We start from the raw sequence: 15,947 nt of genomic DNA on the forward strand, positions 1-15,947 counted from the left end.
TTAATGGTGGGTGTCACTGTCCCCACTGTTTTCTGTGCTGGGGTCCACTGAAGCTTTGGATTTAACTCATTATTTGTATATTTCCATAAAATGATCTCTCCAAATGGATGGAAGGTGTGGATACAAAACATACATCATGGTGGGGCCCACGAAACGTGGTGACATCACTTCAATAGGGAGTCTCGCTACTCAACCTGTCAGTAGCTAATCCGCGCCCATGTGTTATATCCAAACTGTCCATCTATTTTGCAAGCTCGTCTCGAGGCTTGAGCCGAAAAATAAGACAAATCTAAAGATTAAGTGAACCACACTGCAAAAGGCGGTGGGTGATTGGACGTCTACCATTGAAACCCTTTTAGGGTCACTGAAGTTTTGACTCTTCATTCGTGTATTTGTGACATTATTAACAGATTAGATGGAAATTAAACATTAAGGTGGGCCCTACGAATTTTTTAACAGTGAAAATCATTATCATCGCTACTAGTTTTGGTGTGGTACGTTTGAACTTTGGATATGATTCATTTTTCGTCTAATGCTCTAAAATGATTCAAAAATGGATGAACAGTGTGAATATAATAAATACATCATTGTGGGTCCCATGTAACTCTGATCTCCTTTGAACCGTTCTTACAACTCAGGAGCTCGAGGAGCGTCGGCTCTTGTCTTGGCCCGATACGTATATACACCAGCTAATCCGCCACGCCACCGTAAATGGAGCAGCCTTATTAGTGGGTCAACCTTTTGTACGGATTGGATCATGTAACTTATTTGTGGAAGAGCATGGTGAGGTAAGCTTATACAGTACCGGATGCTATTTTCAAGAATTGATGACTTATATGGGGTGATGACTGATTGGAGTAACAAGAAAATTACTCCACAGCATTGAGGTGATCCCGCAAAGCCAATCCTCTCTTCATCGTGTTTTGACTGCTTGTACTCAAGTGGGCCATACCATCTAAAATCATGCGAAGACACCGTTAAAATATATAAAAGCACTTGGTGGGGCCCACCTGAGTTTTGAATGCTGCTGAAACTTGGTCCGAACCCTCATTCAAGTTGGACACACATCCGTCCCATGAGGTCGAGCTGTGTGGGCTCCACCATGATGCGTTTCAAACATCTACCCCGTTAGTCAGATGCACCATTCCATCGTGGGCCTAGGTCTCAAAAATCAAGTCAATCCATGACTTGTGTGGGCCACACCACATACAGAAGTGGAGAGGGGCCATGCACCATTAAAACATTCATAATCAGTTCTTTGGGCCCACTGAGATGTGGTTTGCAAATCCGGCCCATCCATTATGTGTGTTCCACTTGGATGAGGGTTCAAACCAAGTTTCAGTAGCAGTAAAAACTCAAGTGGGCGCCACCAAGTGCTTTTATATGTTTTAATGGTGTCTTCACATGATTTTAGATGCTATGGCCCACCTGAGTTCTGTATACGGCTGATTTTTAGGATATCCCATAATTTAGAGGGGACCCATCAAATGCACGGTGTTGATGGTCGACACGCATCATGATGGGGCCCACACAGCTCAACCTCATGGGAGCTTATCGTGAGGTCAAGCGCATAGTACCTTTTCCATATATATATATATATATATACACATTTGTATTATAATTTTGTAGTATATTTTCAGGAATTTAAAATCATTAATTAATGTACATATGTGATCTTTAACAAATTAATTATAGTAAACTCCATTGAAATATATACTTCAGTCAAAATTGAAAAAATCTAACATAAAATGGGCCACAAGCAGAAGATTACAAATGAGTGACTTGCTAATGTTTTTTATCTGTTAATTTACATTGCTAGTATTTGGATTATTTGGATTATTTTGTTAATATAATTTTAGTGATATGGTTGATAATTTACTTGTTTTAAAGTATTATTAGCATATCATTATACAATATATTAATAACTTAAAGGCATCTAATTTGTTACATATGCAACTACTCCCGTTTCATTAAAATACATTTTTTTAAAAAAAAAAATCATTTAATTTAGAATTACAGCATAATGAAAAAAGTTCAGACACAGTTTATTGCAAATGCCTTCCTACACAGTCAAACACCTTTTGAATTCTAAATTTGCTCAAAATCACGTTGCCTGACAACCCCTTGCATCAGAGAGTCCAATTGACGAATCTGAACAGATCATCAGGTGGAACAAACATTTCAGGGGCCACCACGTGAAAATCAAGCCAATCAAACAATTCTAAACACTCAACCAATGTCTTATGAATTGGTCAGACAGGATGACTTATAAAAATAGGCCAAATCTATAATTTAAAACCTCCATTTTTGGAACACAGGAGACTGAATATTCCAAATCTCCTTTTTTCCATTCCTTCCTCATAAGCCGGAATCTGATCATTGTTGATTTTTTATATGGTAAAGAACCCTGAGTGGACCATCAAACGCCCACATGGGCGGTGCTAGTGGGAGCGATCGAAAGTGCGGCCACCAGTTCAGAATGCGTCATGGATGGCGATGGTTGTGGACTATGTCCAGTATGCCAAGTTGAACGGTACACTTGAGGGACATAGAATTAATGAAGTTAAACACATGGCTCCATACATAGGCTTGGGCTTTCAACACCTCATAGGTCTCATCTCCTTGCATGAGCACCCTCACTGATTCACGTTTCAAAGAACATAATCACTAGAGCTGGACAAAAAGGACCCAATCTGGTGGATCCGACCCGACCAGACCCGACCAAAATCGAACCGACGGTCTGGTTCGGTGCTGATCGGGTAGCCCCATTTAGATCCGAAATATTTCGGGTCGAGTTCGGATTTGGCCTGATCTGACCCGAATGGACCCGGACAAATCTGATCCTACCCGATCCGGGGTAGTTCTTATTGATCTTTCTATTTTTTCCTATGGTATGGTCCGCTTGAGCTTTGGATATGCATCAATTTTTGGTTCAATCACTAAAATGATATGCAAAAACGAATGGATGGCGTGGATAAATCATATGCATTCAAGGTGGGCCCTAATAAAATTTAGGGTGTACAATAACAAGTTGGTTTACTGGTGTACCACACACAGGCGTTAGCTATAGCCTATAGGTACGAGTCGTGCCAAGACGAGCAAGGACGCTCCTTGAGCTCCGAGTTGTATGAATGGTTCAAAGGTTATCAAAGTTACATGGGCCTCATAGTGATGTATTTATTATATCTACACCGTTCATATATTTTTAGAGACCATTATAGACCATTTTCCAAAAAATGAATAATATCCAAAGATCATCTGGACCACACCACAAATAGCATCAGAGAATGATTTTCACCGTTAAACAATTTGTGTGGTCCACATGGTAGTTAGATCTGTCTTATTTTTAGTCTCAAGCCTTAAGACGAGCTCGCCAAATGAATGGACAGTTTGGATATAACACATACCCTACCGACTTGCTAACCAGTAACCTCAATACAGCCAGTCACGTCCACGACGTGCGTGAAAAGGAAGTAAGTGTCGTGCAGTGCACGTCAACATGATAACATCCAGATGAAGCTTCATGCACTTTTCTCATAGTTATGTGGGGCCCACCTTGATGTATATGTTTGATCTAAGCCGTTCATTCATTTTGAGGTATGATTTTAAGCGTTAAACACAAAAATATTATTAAGGTTTGGTTTGAAGATCCGATTCAGTTTTATCACCAGGTCAGAATCGGACTCGGATCAGCCCATTCAAATTTCGAATCTGTCCGAGTCAGGTGACCCGGACTCGATCCCGGATCGCAACGAGTTCGAGTCAAGCTGTTGAGATTTCGGATCTGATCGGGTGGGACCCAATCCGTTCCAACTTGGACTGATGCCCAGCTCTAATAATCACACACACCTATATACATTGGTAATTTTTTACTATATAGACGCGACCAACCACCTACGTTTTTTTATTCCACCGAAACAAAACCAATTTACCAAATTAAACCTTTACTTGTACGGACGAACTCATAAAAACAAAAATACCCCTACTTTTTCCAACTGTTTTACCCCAAAACCCAGAGGTACCCTGAAAATCTGCTTTTGTTACCTAAGTTCTTAGCAGGCGAAAAAAAAAAAAAAAAGCATACAAGGGAAGCATCTACGGTGCTAATTTTTTCTATACATTTATACATTAGAGGTAAGATACAAAGCTGTGGTAGAGAATTTATACAGCATGCTTTGGCTTTCAGCCAGTAGAAGTAAGACTAGTGATTCAGCAATCTAAACCGTCGATACAAATGGACCTCACCCTGGATAGCATCCACCCTGTGATTGGAACATCCTAGCTCTAGGATTTTTGGCTTTTTTTAGTTGAATGTGAACCTTTCTTGTATTATCTTTCTTGACCATCTATCTTTTGGGCACCTATCGAATGGCTAGGATAGTAAAATCTTAGAGATATTTCGGGCGTGATAACTCTACAACAGGGCCTACAATATCAACGGCTTAGATCAATGAACCAGCTTTCCAATTTGTACCAGTGCAAACTTTGTGCACGACCATTATATCGTACTTCTCCAATCCGATTGACATCTTTGGGAACAACTAACGCCGCTGTTTGGAAGCGCGAAAGGTGAGCCCTCAAGATCTGACGGTTTACACGATGTTTGGAACCTTTACAAAGCAGAAGATTGACGATCCAATGGACCACCTATCTACTACTGGAGCAGATGGATCTATTCACACCTCTGATCCTACGGTATAAGTGGTCCCGGATTGCGATCTATGGATCAGATCGTCCCAAGGACAAGCTAAAATGAACAGACTATAGTGCACACTGTATCTCTCGATATACTCTCGGTTTTATCGTATGATTCAACGCGAGAGAGAGCGCATCCCTTTTTATAGGAAAGGAGGGAGAGATCGGATGAGATAGGATGAAACCATATTATCCGGTCAAATCTCTATCTCTTATCATATTTCAAATTCAAAGTTGAATTTAAAATCTCAACCGAATGGAAAAGGCCGAAAAAAACCTAAACATGTGAGACCCACCCACTAGTGATTGCTCACCAATGGGCCCCACTGGCCAACGTCCAACATCTCCCACTCAATCACACTATGGGATAGGAACAAAAATTTGTCCATTTAACTCGCCTAATAACAATCAAAGATCAAATATCGCGATCAAAAGAATCAGAGGCGTGGGACCAGCTGGATCACTGTAATCTTCACACAGGTGCTTAAGTACTAAGTGACCACCTAACTAGTACTCAATAACTCAGGCTTTGCAATGCCTGTTCTAGTCCGCATGACCACACCGGATGGAGTTGACTCCCGACCTGGAGTACTTGGCCAACATACGCACTTATCTAACTTATCGAGTTATTCTGAAAACTTGATTTTTCACAAACTTCGATTGAAACCAATTTAAAGCAATACTTATATATGCTTTTTAAGAAAAATATTGTTTGCAAAAGTCTAATAAAAACAACTCGATACTGCCGGCGAATAAGTCTTCAAGTGCGTATTTATAGTTTTAGAAACTTGGTGTAGCTGTCACGGGATCTTCCCCATGCAGATGTGTAATTTGGAATTAATCAAGCCGCTTTCCTAACGTAACTGAGTCTGACCAATCAAGGATCTTTCGTCATAGTACACTAAAGTAGCGATACTCAATCTCATCTTCACATACACAAGAGGAGGGTAGCTAAGGACACAAAGAGTCACCTACGGGACTGGCTACTCGCACGTTGCAATGATTAGATCGAATCAAAGCAATCTGTAGGTAATAGGTCTCAGCACGTGGCTACAATCCACATCATAAAGTAGACAATACTAGGTGAATGTCGGGTATACAATACGCAGGTCATTCTACATGAGGTACGACTCATCTCATAACCTCATAACCTCATAACCTGACTTTAATTTCAAGGCATAACATTGATGGCATGTAACGGAATGGTGTGATTATGTTATTCGACTTTATCAATCTCATCTTCAATCTTTATAAAATTGTAGGCGGATACGACTCACTCATATCATCATCCTTTATTATTCACAATAAAGGGAAGTTCATACCTCAATATATAAACATAATCTCAAATATACCTCTCTTGTACATTTAAGGTTGGTCAACCCGTGCGAGTGGGTGACCGGCCTGCCGACAAAAATAGAAATCCTACATGATTTCAAGGTAAATGTGATGATCTTCATGCCTAGTTATATTAGTGTTCAATATTGAATAAAAGAAATATAATATTCATTAATGAAAGATCAAAGGTACTACAAAACAAGTACATCAGTCAAGCTTTCCTCAATCCCATCTGCCTGATGTGAACCTGAAATAGATCTCTAGCTATAGGTTTCGTCATGGGATTAGCCATCATCTCCTTAGTAGGAATGTAGCTAAGGGCGACCTTCTTATCTCTCACTTGATCACGGACGTAATTATACTTGATCTCAATGTGCTTAGATTTCTGGTGGTGTTTAGGGTCCTTTGCCAAGTCAATAACAGAAGTATTGTCTATCTTCAGTAATATAGGCTGATGAACACTCGGTACAACACCCAGACTCAATAGAAATCTGTGAACCCATACACACTCTTGAACTGCATCACAACATGCAATGTACTCGGCCTCCATAGATGAGATAGCTCCTCCTCCCAGTAAAAATATCATTTGCCCCTTTTTTTGTAGTGAAAGGTTGCTGCCCACACCAAACGAGCCGAAGACAAACTCTTGTGTCGAGGACACATTTTGAACGCACTATTTGACCACTTGTACGATCTGTACCAACAGACGTCATCAACAAATGAGATCTGGGCTGCTTTAGAGTTCAAATATAAGGCTGAAGAAGAAGGTACCAACAAATTTCTCATTGCTAGGTATTTTGACTTCAGCATGGTAGATAATAAACTGCTACTACCTCAAATATAAGAACTACAGCTAATAGTAAACAAAATCAAAATGATAAAAATTGATCTTCCCGAATCATTCCAAATCGGGACTATAATCACTAAATTGTCTCCGATGTGGAAAGACTATAGAAATAAATTGCTACATAAAACTGAGGACTACACACCGGAACAAATCTAGAAACACCTTAGAATTGAGGAAGAACCCATAACCACGACAGAAAGAATGATAACGGGAATGTCTCGTCCAAGGTACATGCAGTAGAGAACACTAAATAACAAGAATCCCGAGAAGGACGATTCCCTAAAACCCAATAAAGGAAAATTCAAGAAAAATGCCCAAAAGAAGAACGGAAAGTTCAAAGGCCCATGCCATGTCTGTGGAAAAATCGGGCACTATGCTCGAGTATGCCGATATCGCAAATCTAAAAAAGAGGCAAGTGTAGTAGAAGAAGGCGATATCGTAGCTATGATCACTGAGGTGAATACCATCCAAGGCAAAGTTTCAGGGTGGTGGTATGATACTGCCGCTACTGTACATGTGTGCTACGACAAATCAGCCTTCAAAACCTATGAGGAATTGACCGATGGTCAAGAAGTCCAAATGGGTAATGAAGTCCGATCGAAGGTCATCAGCAAAGGGATTGTCGAATTGAATATTCACCTCTGAAAAGAAAGTGATTCTAACTAATGTACTGCACGTCCCAGACATGAGGTGAAACTTAGTTTCTGGGGATCTTCTGGGAAAACCAGACATATGGGTGGTGTATGAGTCAGGTAAACTGATTCTGTCCAAAAATGAGAATTTTATCGGAAAGGGATATGCTTGTAACGGAATGGTTAAGTTTTTTCTGAATGAAAGTAGCACTTCTGCGTGTATGGTTGAATCCGCTGGACTGTGGCATGATAAATTAGCTCATATAGGGTATAGTACCTTGAAGTTCATGGCTAAGAATGGTTTAATCTCATATACAAATAATGAAACCGGAAAATGTGAAGTGTGCATAAGATCAAAAATGATAAGAGAAACTTTTTCCAAGTGTTGAAAGATCATCTCAAGTATTGGATCTTGTGCACAGTGATTTCGTGAGTTAAACGGCATTCTTACTCGTGAAAGTAAACGGTACTTCATAACCTTTATAGATGATTGCTCTAGGTATGTGTATGTGTACATATTAAAGAGCAAAGATGAAGCATTAAACATGTTTAAAATATATAAACCAGAAGTAGAGAATCAACTGAATAAGAAGATAAAAATTCTCTGTAGCGAAAGAGGAGGAGAATACTTCTCCAATGAATTCGATAACTTCTGTGAAGAACATGGACTGATACATCAATGTACAGCGCCATACACACCTCAACAAAATGGAATAGCTGAAAGAAAAAATAGAACATTAGTAGAAATGGTCAACTCAATGCTGATAAGAGCAAAGTTGACACTTAGTCTATAGGGTGAGGCACTGCTTACAACATGCCATATAATAAACAAAATTCTATCTAAAAAATATAAAATATCTCCATATGAAACATGTAGAGGTAGAAAACCTAACATAGGATATCTAAAAGTATGGGGGTGTCTTGCGTATTGCAGAACCCCTGATCCAGAAAGAACTAAATTATGACCAAGAGCTATTAAGTGCGCCTTCGTAGGGTATGCACAAAATAGTAAAGCTTATAGACTTCTAGACATAGAGTCTAATACAATAATAGAATCAAGAGACGTTGAGTTCTTTGAGAACTTACTATCCTTCGAGTCAAAGGATAATAAAATCCAAACTCCTAATAGAGAATCATATAATACAGCTCTACAGATAGTGAAAGCTCTTGTTGAACCTCATAGGAGTCAAAGGACAAGAATAGAGAAGAGTCTAGGAAATGACTATATAGACTCACAACGTATCATTTTCCATCTTATAGAAGGAGATAGAGAAAATGTTATAAAAAATAACCTATAGTGATGACTATGAAAGATGATTCTAAAACATATAAAGAGGCCGTATCCTCTAGAGACTCAGCTTTCTGGAAAGAAGTTATAAACGATGAAATAGAATCTATACTATCAAATCAAATATGGGAACCAGTTAACTTACCTCCAGGTTCTAGACCCATAGGTTGTAAGTGGGTATTTACGAAGAAATATCACACTGATTGAACTATCCAAACCTTTAAAGCTTGACTAGTAACTAAGGGTTTTAGACAAAAAGAATGGATAAATTACTTTGACACATACTCTCCTTTAGCTAGGATAACATCCATTAGGATATTATTTGCGCTAGCTTCCATACATCATTTTTATATCCACCAAATGGATGTAGAGACCGCATTCCTGAATGGTGACCTCAACGAGGAGGTATACATGGAACAACCTTAAGGATTCGTTCTACCAGGAAATGAAAACAAAGTATGTAGATTAGTCAAATCTTTGTATGGATTAAAACAAGCACCAAAACAGTGGCATGAGAAGTTTGATTCCAAAATACTATCTCATGGTTTCATGCACAATGTAGCTGACAAATGCATATATTTTAAAGTAGATGGTAACTACATCGTTATTATTTGTTTATATGTTGATAACATGTTAATAATAAGTAATAAAATAGAAGGTGTGACTAAAACAAAGAGGTTTCTATCTTCCGCATTTAAAATAAAGGATCTTGGACAAGTTGATACCATTCTTGGTATCAAAGTTAAAAAATATTGTGGCGGGTTATGCTTTGTGTCAATCTCATTATATTGAGAAGATATTAAACAAGTTTAACCATCTAAATATAAAGAAAGCAAAAACCCCATTTGATCCAAGTATCAAGCTAAAAGAAAATACTTGAAAAACAGTTGCACAATTTGAATATGCGAGTACTATATAGAGTCTTATGTATGCTATGCAATGCACTAGACTTGATATCGCATATGCTATGAGTAAACTTAGTAGGTTTACTAGTAACCTCAATACTGAACACTGGATTGTAATAAGTAGAGTCATTGGTTACTTAAAAGCAACCAAAGACTTAAGACTATTTTATTCAGAGTTTCCTTCCGTATTAGAAGGATATACTGATGCGAGCTGGATATCGAGTGCAGGGAGAAACAAGTCTACTAGAGGGTGGGTATTCACCCTAGGAGGTGCAACTGTATCTTGGGAATCCAAGAAACAGACTTGCGTAACGCATTCGACTATGGAGTCTGAATTTATAGCACTGACTGCAATAGGCAAAGAGGCTGAGTGGCTAAAGGATCTTCTATTAGAAATTCCTTTCTGTGTAAAGCCTACATCGACTGTGTCACTACATTGTGATAATGAAGCCACATTAGCTAGAACCTATAGTGGCACTTATAATGGTAAGTCTAGACATATTAGTCTTTGACATGATTATGTCAGACAATTGATTCAAGATGGAATCATTGCTATTTCTTATGTGAAATCAAGTAATAACCTGATAAATCCTTTCACTAAACCTCTACTGAGAGAGGTAGTAAAGGCTACATCTAGAGGGATGGGGTTGAAATTCTTCAACCAAAGTTCCACCAGTGATGGTAACCCAACCTAAAGTCAGAAAATCTCTAATTTTGAGTTTAATGGGTAAGAACAAGTCACTGATATATAAAAAGTTTTCAGCACTAAACTATAAAACCTCATCCATAATAGATAAGTGCTGAGCATTACGATAAAGGGTTGAGTCTTAGAACTCTTAATGAAATCCAGTCTATAAGGACAAGTATCTTATAGTAACGAAGACACTGGAAGGATTTCACCTATATGAACGTAGAAATGGTATCATCTTATGAGAGTTAGGAGTTTTCTCTTGGGATCGTTCACAAATTAGGATAAGCACATGGCCATTAATTGTGCTGAGCAAGATTGTGGAAACTCTAATAAACACATAACGAATATGTGTGTGGTATTTTCAATTCTGTTATCTAGGAATAATTGGTTCAAAGCTGCGACTACCAGTCATTTCGACAGAGTTTTGAGATACTTACACTAAGCAAAGATTAAAATCGAAAGATATCTTTTTTTATACATATAAGCTGATTATTCTAGTAGTATTGTTTAACCGAAAAAATAATTTTATAAAAATCAAGTGGGGGATTGTTGCAAAAAATATTGATTTTAATAAAATAATATATAATATATAAAAAGTTGTTTTGAAAAATACCTTTCTGTGGGTTTTTGGGAATAGTCCCACATGAAAAAGGGAAGAGAAAAATCTGTAGTTTATATGAAGGATGTAAAGTATTATAATATTTACCTACCTAGTCTGTGGACTATGGACCTTACGTGTTCCAGTGCGTAGCACTGGAACACCCGCGCTCGCGCTCAGGCTCGGGCATGGATACGGGCTCGGTCTCGGTCACAGGCTCGGTGCGAGGGCGTGGGCATGTGAGACAGTGTGGCTGTAGAGGCGCTAGTGACGCACTTTGTACTTCGCACGTCCGCATCGTGTCGCAGAGGGTCGCTCCTTCGCGACCTTAAGCGAACCGGAGCGAGATGTGTGTGAGTCGCGGTGCGACTAAGTGGCTATGGTGGGTGGGTGGTTAACAGAGAGACTAAAGGACTGGGAGAGAAATCTCTCAGTATAAATAAAGGGACTGAAAAGAGCTGTTGCAGCAGAAACTGTAACAGCTGAGCCATTAGTGTAGGGTCCAGCTGTAACTGCTGCATGGCTAGCCCAACAGCTAGAAAACGGCTAGCTGTTGTCTCACAACAGTCAGCATGCAGCAGATTAATGGCCCATGCACAACAGTCAGAAAACGGCTAGTTTTTCAACAGCCAAAAATGGCTTAATGAAATTTAAGTCTCTGGACCATAACCCCCTAGCCACCATAGCCTATAAAAGGAGGGCCTGGATGGGTTTCCAAACCATCTCAACTCACTCCAGCAAACCCATACGAACTGAGACAGCTAGCCCTTCTCCACTCATATATTCTAGTGTTTCCAGCAACATAGAAAGGCTTAAACCTTAGCTTGAAGAACAAACCAGCGGTGTGGTCTAGGACGGTTCAACTGAACCAGTGGCTGAAGATTTGAACTGACCTGTGCAGAAGTCGAAACTACTTTTTCTCTTCTTTTCTTCTTCTTTTGGGATTTTTCTTTTATACTGTAATACTGCCAGAAAGTGTGTAATTGAGTTCCATTTGGTGGGCCTTCGTGTTTGTTGAACGCAGACCCACACCAGGCTCGTCGTATCCTAGAAGTTGTTTGCCTGTAACTTATCAGCATACTCAATTCACTTGAGTAGGGGCAAATAACACTTTAAGGACAGCGTTTCAGACGTGCTTCAACCTGTCCTGATTTCAGATTATTTTGCAATTTTCGGTTTCCACATTATACAAAAATACATTAATCTGTATAATTTCCAACAATTCAAATATCACATGGACCACACCACAGAAAAGAGTAGTGATTGAAAACTCACCATTAAAATTTTCCAAGAGCCACCAAAGTTTTGGATTAAGTTGATATTTGTTTTTCTCTTCATCCAGGTGCCCGTGACTTAATGAACAGGCTGGATGACAAATAAATATTGAAGTGAGTGCTAAAAATATTTTAATGATGGGTATTCAATCTCCACTGTTTACCTATGGTGTGGTCTAATTTCATATAAACCTCAACTTCATTTGTTAGATCTGGCATACGATTGAGATTAAAAAAGGTTTAGTGGGCGTGCCTCAAAACACTTGATAAGACTTGTGATTTTTCAATTTCATTGCTGAATTTACCGGTATCTATCTACCATTCCCTCTTTGCCTTCACACCAAAATGAAAACTATTTGTGGTGTTTTGAAGGGTGATTGAGTGGTGATATATTATATCCACCTCATCCATCCGATTTGCAATATCATTTTAGTACATTATACCAAAACTGTAGTGGATCCAAAACTCGAGTATACTACACGAGAGGAAACAATGAGAATTTAGTAACTACCGTTGAAACATTCATTGAGCTACGAAAGCTTTTTATTATGCTAACTTTTTCGTGATTTTACTTCATCCCATTATGAATGACATCATAAACGGTTTGGATGGCATATAAACATCAACATGGAGCTTGGGAAGGTTTTAATAGTAGGAAAGTCATTCCCCTAGTTTTCCACCGTGTATGACCCATTTAAGTTATGAATCTACCTCATTTTTTGTAGTATATCTTAAAATGATCTCTCAAGCAAAACATACAAACGGAGTGAATTTCTTGCAAGCATCATGGTGGACACTATATAGCATCCAAGTAGCCACCTTGCTACATGCGCATTCTGTATGCAATCCGGCTCCTGGGGACATGGATTTCATGCCAAGCCCTTCGCATTAAGTTCCTATGCCAGAAACCTAGGTGGGTCTAACCATCATGTTTTTTTAAAAATCCACTAAGTCCATACTTATTTTAGCTCATTTAAAGAGGTAAAAAATGAGTCAGATCCAATACTCGAGTGGACCGAAGATGTGAGGATTGAACGCCCATAGTTAAAATATCCATAGGGCAATATAAGTTTTGAATTGATATAATATTTTGTGTTCTCAGTTCATCCCAGTACGAATGACGTTGTGAACGGTATGGATGGCCCGTAAACATTTCCTACCCACATCTTCATTTGGTGTGGCCCACTTAAATCTTGGATCCTATTTAATTTTTCTCTCAGGTAATAGAATGATCACAAAACGGATGGATGGGGTAGGTTTCTCAAAAAATATGACGGTGAGCCCTGCCTAGCTTCCTAGCGCATGAACTTCCGGGTATAGACTTTCCCATGAAATCCGCGTGTTATTCTCTGGATCAACTGGCGTCCAAAACGGATTGGCTACTCTCCTATCGGTGCTCTGTGGACCCAGCATGATGTATGTGTCTCATCCATGTCGTCTATACGTTTTTAAAAATAATTTTTTGATATGAACCCAAAACTGAGGTAGATCAAAATCTCAAGTGGGCGACACAGTGTTGATTGAACTCTCACCATTAAAAACTTCCCGGGGCTACCAAAGTTTTGGATCAAGCTAATATTTGTTTTTTGCAATCACCAGGTGTGTGTGACCTAATATACATGTTGGATGTCAAATAAACGTCACAGTAGGCCCTAAAAAAAAAATAACAGTAAGAATCATTATCACTGTTGCTGCTTGCTGTGGTGTGGTCCACTTGAGATTTGGACCCACCATAATGCGTGTCCAACATCTACTCCATCAGTCAGATGCAACATTCAATGGTAGGCCACGGGCTTAATAATCAAGTCAATCCATGGTTTGATGATCCAGATTGTTGATACAGGACCGACTGTGGGTAGACCATGCCACGTAAATCAATATAATTTGATCAATGTAATTTTTCCGTGACGTCTGGAATACTAGACTCAACGATTGTGCCCAGACCTAAAATCAAAGCTCCTTTATCAATCGGGCTGGATCTGGGCCGTGTATAAGAGCCTGTAACCCTGCTCAGCCTGTTAACAGTTACAAGGGCATTTTTGTCATATTTCTTGAACAGCCTGATCTTGCACAAAAGTGGATCCGCTTCGGGCCGGGCCATGCATAACCATCACGGATCAGCTTCGGACCTGGATGTTTTGGCCCGTCAACACATGGGCCAGGCTCGGGTCTTGGATTGACTTTGCAGGCTGGGCCTAATGTTGTAGGGGAAAATAAAAAACACTGCCGATCCGAGCTTGCTGCTGGGTTCGGCTCCGATTTTGAATCGTTCGGGCGAACGTCTGATGGGCCAGGCCTATTAAAATTTTGATTTTACTTGGCCCGAACCTGGCCCACTACACCCCTCCGATCATTAGAGGCTGGGGCATCAAGTCGAGCCGGACCGAGTTAGGGCTGACTCAACTCGATCCAGTTTTGAAATAGACCTGACCAGAACTCGACTCTACTCAGTAACGAGTCTAGCATACCCAACCCGATCCAAGTCCGGTGTGCACTTGACTAATCTAGACTGAGTGACCCAATGACAAGCATCGAATCAGGTTAGGTGTGGCAGGCATTCGCAGGCTGAATCACATCTCCAAACCTATTTACACATGCCGGAATTGCAGCATCTTTACCGATTACATACATGGCATCTTAAATCTGATTTTGGCTTTTATTTTTATTTTATTTTTTTATTTTTTTAATGTATGAGTCAGGGAGTTATTACCAAGTCAGATTTTGGATCAAGTTGAGTCAAGCTACCGGGTGACTCGAACTTGGCTTGATTTGAGTTTGGATGGGACGAAAGGCTACTCAGTTAGATGAACTCACCCACTCAGTTGGTGTCAAGTCGGGTCTAAACAAGTTTGCCAAGTCTAAACAGTACGGTGCCCAGCTCTACCGACCATTAATGAGCGCTAAGAACGTAAGGTGCATGGCCCAAAAATTACAAATAAACGATCCAGCCACTCAATTTTCTATTTTCACAAACAAACTAGGATTTCTAATGGTTTCCCTTCTCAGCCGTACATTTGATTGACACTAGTCAGATAGCCGAGATCCTCTAACCCTTGTAAATTTAAGAGTGGTCTGGCAATTTCTACGGGCCGGATTGATGCACATGTGGGACATGGGTTCGGGGATATATCTGGATGCAAGTTCTCGCCTGAGACGAGAATTATGAAGAGCACCAGTTTCTTTTTCGGCCATTGGTGAGAACCGGTGGGGCCCGCCCATCTGTTGCGTCAACACAGAGAATTCTACTATGCTTCGTTACCAACTTGTCCACCAAGAAAACGCGATGCCAAGAATATCGTATGACCGAGTTAGGAGACAATAATAGGTAATTGATTTCTTCACACGTGCCTACAGATCAGGGCCATTCATGAAGTAGTTCCCGTCTCATACAGGATCTGGCCCAAAAATATCAGCCTTGTCCGCTCATCAGGTGGGTCTGAGGAATTTCATGATCCTAGAGCCCAGCGTGGAGTTTGTACTAGTGGGGCCCACAATTTCATGATCCAGACCGTTAATCTCATGGGCTCGAACGTGGATGAACCAAGAGCCTTAAAGTCTAACATCCATCCAATCTCTGCATTTCTTTCACTTAATTTTAATTATATAATGATAATTTTTACAGGATTATTGAGATTAAGGCTATCGACGTTGTGTGCCTAAATTGCCTTTCGCCCATATGTTG

Source organism: Magnolia sinica, chromosome 5, assembly GCF_029962835.1.
Source record: "Magnolia sinica isolate HGM2019 chromosome 5, MsV1, whole genome shotgun sequence".
Taxonomy (NCBI): Eukaryota; Viridiplantae; Streptophyta; class Magnoliopsida; order Magnoliales; family Magnoliaceae; genus Magnolia; species Magnolia sinica.